Here is a 9693-nt window from a genome sequence, read left to right on the forward strand (position 1 = left end):
TAAAAACTAAATTTTAATAACACTAAACCCTAAATCCTAATCACTAAACCCTAAACCCTTGGGTAAACACTGAACCCTTGGATAAATCATAAACTCTATAGTTTAATTTTAAATATTTTTGATTTACAGTTTATGATTTATCCAAGGGTTCAGGGTTTACCCAAGGGTTTAGGGTTTAGTAATTAGGATTTAGGGTTTAGTGTTATTAAAATTTAGTTTTTAATGTATGATTTAGGGTTTAAGATTTTCAAACGTTTAGAGTTTATCCAAAGTTTAAGGTTTAGGGTTTAGGGTTTAAGATTTAGGGTATAGGGTTTAGTATTTTGTTGAAGACTTAAAAATATTTATTTTATTTATTTTTTGTAACTATTTTTATGTATTTTTATTGTTTTATTTTAAAAAGATAATCTTATTTGGAAATTCAATGTTGTTTCCTTTTTTAAAAGATATCAAATATCAAATACTCAAACACTATTAGTTGGTGAACTTAGAGGTTCACCCTAGGGGGTGAACCTAAGAATTACTCACTTATGTGTAAAACATTCATGAGAAAGATAACAAAAATGTCTTCTTGTTCGTAGGCCCAAGCCCCCTTTTCTCGCAGTTATAGATATTTTACTGGACCTTGGCATTTGATTTTTTTCGATTTGGTTTCGGGCTTTTGAGTTTTGGAGTTTTGAGTTTTGTGGGTGTTCGGTTTTGTGGTTCACGTTGGTAAAATTTTATATTCGTTTAAAAGATATTATAAGAAAGATTGCATGAGTAATAAATTCTTTTTTTTTTATAACATCAGATTAATAAATTCTTATTTATCAAAAGGGAAATGATTAAAATATACTCCCTCGGTTCCACAAATATATACTTTTTTAGTATTTAATATATTAAGAAAACACATTAAACTTCCATAATAAATGTATTATCTTCTGTAATTTTGAATTGGATTAAACATTTTTTTTTGCTCTGCTGAATCGGATTAATCATGATAAATACATTGGTTGGTGGTTTGTGAAATATGGTATGATTGTTTGTTGATTTTTACTCATGTCTGAATAGAATTCAATCGTAGTTTTGTGTTAGGTTAGCTATTAAATAGCTGCTTAAGTGGTTTGTGTGAGGTAATGTTAGGTTTAGGTAATAAATTGATTTATAGTTGGACTGAAATGAATGGTGTTCTGTGTAGAAGGAGGTTGTGTGATGAATGCTTTTAGATATATGTCTACTCGGTTATGGTTGGTTGTGATCAATGCGTTGATCCTTCTCTTCCTTACATAAACCGCGTCTTTGATCTCCTACTTTCTCACCTCACTTCTTTTCTTTATCTCTTCCTTGTTCAAACCGTGTCTCTTCTCTTCCTACTTTCTCACCCTACTTCTTTTCTTTATCTTTTCCTTGTTCAAACTGTGTGCTTCTCTTCCCTAGTTCAGTTCTTTTTTTCTCTCTTCCTTAAGCTTACTTCGGATATGGATTCTTATCCATCTACCCAGAGTTCAAAATTTGTTGAACTACTTCACAGACAACAAAGCATTTCGTTCGGTAACTATGAAAATAGTGTCTCACTATCTTCATCACAACCTCTGTTTCAACGCACGCTAGGAACCGGAGATGGATTATGTCTACCTAATTTTTTTGTTTAATGTACTTGTTATGCTTAAATTGTGCTTGTTATAAAACTATTTTCATGCTTTACTACAAGGATTTTTTTGCGTTGGATATTTTCTGCTTATATACGTTCTGCTTAACTTGTACTTTTCATGAAAACAGTTCTGCTTATTTACGTTTGTCCATCTTTTAATAATGCAGGTGAGAGAGTGAACCATTGGGAGCACCCGTGAGAGAGAGGTGGTCATCAATCACAAGCAGCGACAACAGTTTTGTATCCTTGTGTCACACGACAGTGAGAGAGTGTGTGTGTTTGGGTCTGTGTGTTCTTGGGTCAGTGCTGTTAGAGTGGAGCATTGGGTCAGTGTTGTTTGTATTTGTATGTGTCTGTTGTATTCTTGTGTCACGAGAATGTGTTGTGTCTGTGTGTTCATGTGTCTATTGTTTGTATTTGTATGTGTCACGGGAATGTATGTGTGTTTAGAGTGGAGCATTGGGACAATGAATGTGTGTGTGGGCTCTTGTATGTATGTGTCACGAGAATGTTTGCCGAACTCTTTCACACTTTATAAATCTGATACAACAATACTTTCTCTATCTCACAACATTTCACACTTCTCACCATTCTCTTTCTCCATAACAATTCATACGTCTAATACAACAAAACTTTCTCCATCTCACAACATTTCACACTTCAAACCATCCTCTTTCTCTATTATTCTCCTCATCGAAAGCAATTCATACGTCTCTCCACAATATATAATCTGAAACAAGAATCTGAAACAAACCTCTTATGGCGTCATCTTCTCACAACACTTTCGAAGGTAATATTGATGAAACTTTCGATCAATATTTTGATCAAACTTTCGATCAAACATTTGAAAATTTGTGCAATGTTGATGGTGATCAAGAAGATGAAAGGAAGACAAGGAAAAAAGGGTTTTTACCGAAATAAATCGTGAAGATGGCCATCTCCGGTTATGGAATGATTATTTCAGTGATGTTGCAACATATCCCAAAAATCTATTCCGACGACGATTTAGAATGAACAAGGCATTGTTCATGCATATTGTTGATCGCCTTTCCAATGAAGTTCTGTTCTTTCGTCAAAAGAAGGACGGTATCAGAAGGCTTGGTCTCTCTACACTTCAAAAGTGTACAGCAGCTATATGTGTGTTGGCATATGGTTATGCGCTTGATGCTGTCGGCGAATACCTCAGGCTCGGTGCAACCACTGCTCGGTTATGTGTGGAAAATTTTGTGGAAGAAATCATAAATTTGTTCGGCGATGAGCACCTAAGAAGACCAACACCGGCTGATATTCAACGTCTACTTCATATTGGAGAGCTTCGTGGATTTCCCGGGATGATATGAAGCATCAATTGTATGCATTTGGAGTGGAAGAATCGTTTTAGAGGCGGTTGCTTCATATGATCTCTGGATATAGCATGCGTTTTTCGGACGTCCAGGTATCTTAAATGATATCAATGTTCTTGATCGCTCACATGTTTTTGATGACATAATAAATGGTAAAGCTCGGCAGGTGAATTTCTCGGTCAACGGAAGAGAGTATAATTTGGCCTACTATCTCACCGATGGTATTTATCCGAAATGGGCAACTTTTATCAAATCTATTCCAATTCCACAAGAAGCTGTCCGAAAAGATGGGGAGCGTGCTTTCAGAGTCTTGTAAGCTCGATTTACCATTGTTAAAAATCCAGCATTTTCTTAGGATAAAGTCATGATTGGGAAGATTATGAGAGCATGTATCATACTCCATAATATGATTGTAGAAGAGAACGAGATGAATGCACTCAATATGATGTTTCGGATTTTCAACAAGGAGAAGGCAGCAGAAGTTCACATGTCGATCTCACCTATTCGACATATATCCCTACAAATATTGCCAATCAAATGGTGTTTGAACAAGAATTCGTGATAGACAAGCACATCAACAACTGAAAGGTGATTTGGTTGAACATATATGGCGTAAATTTGGACGTGATGAAGACAACAACTGAACTTCGATGCCTCTTTGAAATTATTATCGTTTGACTTTATTTTATTTAATAAGTAAATTTAATTTTTGTTCAAAATTTTATGTTTAAAAATAATTTTAATATTTGTTTTGGTTAAGAACCTTTATTAAGAAACTACTATTAAACCCCTATAATTAAGTGTATCTTAGCAAAGTCTCTTAGTTTAATGATAACTAGACCTTGACCTGTCCGACCGGGCGGATATTTATTTTATGTTTTTAGTTTTTTTAGTTTATATTAAATGATGTATTTGTAGTACTTAAATATAAATTTATATTGAAAATTAATCTTTGCAGTTATAATAAAAATAAAAAATAAAAATTTAATAAAATATTCTGATATAAATTTTATCCTACTTAAAATAATATATAGGTGGGTCATAAATTTTTTCCAGTTTTAAAATCTTAGCATCCCTTAAAAACAAAGAAAATAAATTTATAAATACATAAAATATATAAACAAATTTGAAACTATAATATCTATTAAAATAAATCTGTTTAAGAAAAATAATCTTGCGCTGTTGTTGTTTATATCTAGAGCCTGACCCGTGACCGTATAAATATTTGCTTTCACTCTAAAGTTTTTTTGTACTAATGGTATAATATATATTTGTAAATTAAAATAAATTACATAATTGTTAATATAACATTTTAAAACATAACAATTTTATTTATTACTTTGAATAATTATATTTTGTGATTATAATTGTCTATTATATCACGATGTGTCATAAAATATCCAATATTTATAACTAATTGGACTTATATTATGAAAGCATTATACTAATAATATATGAATAAAATATTTTATATTTTATTTATATGTTATATAAATTGATTATGATGTGTAGTTTTTTATTTATTATTTATTACTAACAAATATTAAAAATATTTAATATGTTAATATAAAATATATTAGGAAATCTGTTTTGGTTAATATTTGATTAAGTAAATCTATTATTTAAATTAGGAAAATACATTAAATGCTCAAATCTATTATTTAAATTAGGAAAATAAAAGCATACTTATATATATGTGATACACTAAAAATGAATCCTTGCTACTGTCAAGTTAACAGTGGTAATTGTAATATTTGAGATTCAATCCAGAGGACCAGTTTACTCTTTACTCTTATGAGTTCAATGTCAAGCTGAGAAACAAGTGGGTTTTGAGAATTAATTGCGACAAAAGTAACAAGAATGCCTAGGTAATTTGAATTCAATTTAAATGAAGCTGGCTTAGGGTCAATAATCGGATGTTACTTGCAGAACTGAACAACTATTCAAGTGCGATGAAATGCGATCTAGAACTCAGATCACTCAGCTGGAACAACTCACTATCGTGATCTTATTCCCTATGCGAGTCGGTCTTGAATCCTAAGCTCTCGCTTGGAACAAGACGCGAAAGCAAGCTTTAGATGCGAGATCTGATTAGTTCACTTAATACCCTAATATCTACTCTCGCTGATTAGGGATACTAAGCTCATTCAATATAGGTCGACTTATCTCCTAACGGTTAGCTAGAGGATTAAATCATAGATCCAACATTAAGTGATCAGTTCAATGCAGGCAGTAAGATCAATATGAATGAAGATAGTTGAGATCACTTATTTGTGTTCAGTTCATGCGGCTAACACCCTACAACCCTAAGCAAGCTTTGCCTACTACTCAATCATAAAGCAGGATGACACAAGCAAGATTCCTGAATAATACTGCATATAAAATAAGTAAAAAGACAAAGGGTTCAGGGTAATCTTCTCGTGAGAATGAGAGATGGAGCCTTCTCCCTTACAAGTTGCGTAAAATCCAAAAGAGTAATCTAGGTTTCTTGTAAAACGCGTGTGTCATTTAAGAAAACGATAGCCTCTCCTTTTATAGGGAGGCGCTGGTGATAGGAGAATAAGAGAAAGAGAAAGTCGAAACTAGGGAAAACTCCAGAATATGAAGTTTCCTTAATGAGCGGGAGCAGTCTAATGCTTGATCTCTTCGGGAGCAACCCTTGGGTTGTTCTAAATGACTGTTCCACGTTGAATCCTTCGAAACAGCATCAGACTTCCTGAAACTCTCTCCTTTACTCTTTCACCTGTTCCCAACCTAGAATGATGTAAATTAAACACGAATTAGGACTGAAAATGAGCTCAAAGTGCACATGTATTAGTATTAAAAACACCACATATCAATTCCTCCAGACTTAGATCCTTGTTTGTCCTCGAACAAGACCAAGCCTCAAGAGCAGGGAGAAAGGTTTGAAGGAGCGGGAACTCGCTTTGTCTGAATAACCATGCTCTTACCACACATCTCTGAACCATACAAGTTGTAGAATCAGATCGCACACCCTTACCAGAACACCCCACGATTGCTGTTCGAAGATCAGCTCCGTACTCTGTATCTCATACCTGAAAAGGTTGCACTATCGAGACAAAACTCCTTTAAGAATCATTTAACAACAGCGTGAGCTTCTCATTACAAGCACTATTCAGGGTAGACGGGTTGATAAGGAATAGGCTGTTTTACGGTGGAGCTGAGAGTGTTTAGGGGTTACCGTGTTTGAGTGCATGCAGGATATCGCGCAAAATAGCAAGAGAGGACGGATCTGTTGAAGCCCACAACCCTTACTCATCTCTGCCTCACGGATTAGATTGTTCTACAATGTGGATCAATCGTGCCACTGTTCTTCAGCTCTTGACTTCTTTTTATTCCTCCAAAATCTGCGCCCACTTCTTGCTCACCCTTTTCCAGCAGCATGCATCTCGAATCTACCCTCTCCATCATAAATAAATTAAAGCATTCGGTTTTTTTTTTTTTTTTTTTTTTTTTTTTTTTTTTGAGTGGAGATGGAGGGAGGTATCGGGACGAATGTTTTGCAGCCGCTGGGGGTCTATCCTCTGTTTCTCACGGGGTGCCATTGTTCCATGCGCCTTCGACTGTTCCTTTCTTTAAGGATTGATCTTGTCGACTGTTCTCAATCTGCTTGCTCTTCTCTCTGAGTGTCAGGCGTCAACGAGTAAGGGGCTGTGTCAATCCTATCCTCTCCGGCCCTTTTGCACATATCTGCACATATGACATTGAAAACAGAGTGCATGAGGGTGAAAATAAAGGTTTAGGTAGAAGGTTGGAACTAGCTAAAAATGAGCTAGCCGCTCAGGATCAGCAAGATTGGTAAAAAGAATAAGAAGCCCTGAGCGTTGGTCTCGTTTCCCTGATCTAGTGCCCATAACAAGAAGAATTTCAGTCAAGATTAGGTTCAAGTTGGGTGGAGTTGAGTCTACCCAGTGTAACCTGATCGGATGAGAGCTTCTGGAGAGTCAAATGAGATGAGTCAAAGGGTGTTCTAGGTCCAAGTATGGGCTCTTTCATCACTGCTAAGGTCACTGGATAAGAATGTTAGAGCACGAGGTGGTTAAAAGAATATATCACAAGGTCCTAATTCCCACAAGAGTTTTAACTGACTCGATCCTAAACTGACTCGATAAAACATCAAGATGACGCAAGGACTGACTCAAAAACAAAGAAACAAAAAAATAGAGTTTCAGCACCCAGTGCTTCCCCCAGACTTAATCGACACCATCCCTGGTGGAAATGAAGCTCAGGTCAGCCAAAAAGCAACACAGCATAAAACATAAAAATAAAAATAAAAAGTTCAGATGGATAGAACAATGGATAGAGGATAGTCCTTGCGGACTCAGTCGGACTCGCCGCTCTCGGCTGGGTCAAAGGATCGCCTGTTGCGTGAGCGATGAACCTCTTCTGAAAAAGGGCCAGTTCCCATGGGCTCCTTGCCTGGTCGGTGGGATCTTGGTGGTCGATCTGTCGTAGACTGGCGCTGGGCGCTCCCTCCAATGCATCCCCCAATGACGAGGTGGAGTATCCTCCGCATAAGGCTGTTGTTCTTTCGCTGCGAGTCCACCATCCAGCGTCTGTAAGCTTGATCATCGGTCACATCGGCGAGCTCTCCTAGGTCGTTGGATGGGTCGGCTTCAGGGGTGATGTCCTTAACATCATCCATGTCTTCGTCAGGGACCGCAGCACGTGGATCAGTGCAAAGGAGCTCGGGGGGAGGAAGAAACCGTATGTTCTCAAACACGCTGAACCTGGTGATCTCGGGGTGAGGCAGTTTGGTGAATAGCTGAGTTCCGGCTTTATCGTAAAAGCTGTAGGTCTCTTCATCTCGCATGATGTGGCACGCCATTAGGTACCTAATGTCGAGGTACTGGACCTCCTTGTTGACGCTGTATTTGGTGAGATCAACGTCGAAATGCTTGAAAAGCGGTGTGAGCAGGCTGCCGCTCCTGTCTTTCTTCTTCGAGCCGTGCATAAGGCACTGTCGCCGCTCGCATATCATGGTGATGAAGTTGAAACCGGGATTCGTCTTAACCCTTTGAATGTGAATTGCGGAACCAGAGGCGCGAATTTCATCCTCAATATCAGTGTACAGGGTTTGCAGCTCCCCGTTGGTGACCTTCGAGGTCAGATCCTTGGCGAACAGGAGGTTTGAGATGATCTTCGCGATGACACGAAGCGCGGGGTTCCGAATCTGCGACTGGTAGACCTTCCCGGCTGTGAAGTTCCCATTTGCAATGCAGTCCCAAAAGGCGTTAGAGGGAGAGAACTTTTTCGCCACCGCTACCCCCTTCGGTTCGGCGGCCATCTCATAGATTTCATTGAGCTTGTCGAGGGACAAGCGACAGTACTCTCCATCCGCCATGAAAGAGAACGAGCAGTTGGCGTAGGAGGGTGCGTCGGAATCCTCGTAGGTGATCGTGGCCGTGGCGAGCATCTGGCGAACAAGGTCTGGGTAGAGCTCGTGCGTTGTGTAGCACAGAGGAGCAATCCCGATGGCGTGCAGCGTTTCGAATACATCCTCGTCGATCCCAAGATCAGCCAAAGTTTCTGTGTGGCAGAAACGAGTGGGCAGCATGTCAACTCGGAGGAGGGCGTTGTAACGAGCTGCTGTCCCCTTATCCCACCCCTCGCAATTGAAGTCCAGGAGCAATGGGCTGTCGAGATCAATCAGTTCACCCTCTTGCTCGCGGGGCCATGGGTAGGAGGCGGACGTTTGTTGCTGCACTTGCGGGGGTGGCGTGCTGCATGTGGCTCTCGTTCGCTTGGCGGATTGCTTAGTTCTTGCCATCTACAAGGCAAACAAGATCAAGCATTAGTTCTATTATGTCACACAGAAGAAATGGAATCGAGGTATTCCCATCTCTCCTTGTGCGAACTGCAAACCGCTGTTCACTTCAACAAATTTCAACCAAATCAAACTCAATTCGCAATCGTGAAATAGGAGAGTGTTCATATTCTAAATCAACCCTAACAGCACGAGGGGAGATCGATATCAAGTGGTTAAACAAGAATTGATCTATGAAAGCGGTTAGAAATGAACTTGCAAACCGAGTTGGGATTGTCGGGCCTCTTACCTGTGGAAACTGGTAAAGTGATCTGCAAAAACAGAGAGAACTCGAGATTCCAAACGAATGAGAAGCAAAACCACTTAAAACGGTTGAGAATCAAAGATTTGGTGGTTTTAGAGAAATCGCAAGTGGGGGATCAGTGTACGGCGGACTGAAAGGGAAAGTGAAGGGTGAAGCCTTAAATAGGCAAAACCCTAACTGTTCCCGAAATTATTCTCTTTTTTTTTAAAATTTTTTTTTTTTTTTGTTCGGAACACTTACCTGGAACAGTCGATGGGTTGTTCTAACAGAAGAACAGTCTGTTGGTTGTTCTGAGTGAAGAGTCCGATTTTTTTTTCTGCAAAATAAATTAGAAAAGGAAAAGAACAGACTATGTAGACAATGTATGTACTGACCAGTGGGTTGCCCCCACCAAGCGCTTGTTTAAAGTCATTAGCTCGACTTGGATCAATTGATCAGGCTGATGGGGGCTCGCTTAGGGGAATTTCTTCTCCCTCTGCGATAGTGGAGTCAGCAAGGTAGTGTAGTGCTGACGCGCTGTCCATTCACTACAAACTCGTCCCCTTTTCTGTCTAATAACACAACTGCTCGTAGGGTCGATCGAACTTCCTTAACAGTGAAAGGCCCGAACCATCTAGACTTCAAC

The 9693-nt window shown here is 38.7% G+C and overlaps 1 long non-coding RNA gene across 4 annotated transcripts; it reads left to right on the plus strand.

Annotated features, from left to right (window-relative positions):
* Positions 1-436: 436 nt before the first annotated feature.
* LOC125599398 lies at positions 437-3921 on the plus strand. 4 transcript variants are annotated; one of them, XR_007333152.1, is made up of 3 exons: positions 440-1635; positions 1801-2423; positions 2514-3921. It is a non-coding gene; the product is annotated as an uncharacterized LOC125599398 (long non-coding RNA). The 4 variants fall into 4 exon arrangements; XR_007333150.1 differs by having other exon boundaries at positions 451-1635; positions 1801-3068; positions 3143-3921; XR_007333149.1 differs by having other exon boundaries at positions 437-1635; positions 1801-3921.
* The last annotated feature ends 5772 nt before the right edge of the window (positions 3922-9693 follow it).

The sequence above is a fragment of the Brassica napus genome, unplaced genomic scaffold (genome assembly GCF_020379485.1).
Source record: "Brassica napus cultivar Da-Ae unplaced genomic scaffold, Da-Ae ScsIHWf_184;HRSCAF=328, whole genome shotgun sequence".
Lineage (NCBI taxonomy): Eukaryota > Viridiplantae > Streptophyta > Magnoliopsida > Brassicales > Brassicaceae > Brassica > Brassica napus.